Source organism: Sinocyclocheilus rhinocerous, unplaced genomic scaffold (assembly GCF_001515625.1).
Source record: "Sinocyclocheilus rhinocerous isolate Xijiao unplaced genomic scaffold, SAMN03320098_v1.1 scaffold867, whole genome shotgun sequence".
NCBI classification, from domain to species: domain Eukaryota; kingdom Metazoa; phylum Chordata; class Actinopteri; order Cypriniformes; family Cyprinidae; genus Sinocyclocheilus; species Sinocyclocheilus rhinocerous.
Window position 1 is genome coordinate 289,886 of NW_015649279.1, and position 285 is coordinate 290,170.

Consider the following 285-nt stretch of genomic DNA (forward strand, 5'->3'; position numbering starts at 1 on the left):
ACTCTCGTACACACAGACTCACTCTCGTACACACAGACTCACTCTCGTACACAGACTCACTCACACAGACTCACTCGTGCACACAGACTCTCTCGTACACACCAACTCAACACTCTGTCTGTGTGTGTGTGAGTGTGTATTTGAGTGTGTATTTGAGTGAGTGTAACTGGAATGTGTAACTGTGTGTAACTGGAATGTATAGGAATAGAGGAAGTTTTTGGGTCACGTAGAGGAGGTAATATAAATAAAGAACTATTGAAACGAGAAGCATTTTGGATTCATAAA

General features: G+C 41.8%; 1 protein-coding gene across 1 annotated transcript in view; it reads left to right on the plus strand.

Moving 5' to 3' along the window:
- Positions 1-285, plus strand: part of LOC107710505 (serine/threonine-protein kinase SIK3 homolog) — a 44,271-nt gene that overhangs the window by 18,771 nt on the left and 25,215 nt on the right. The window lies entirely within an intron of this gene.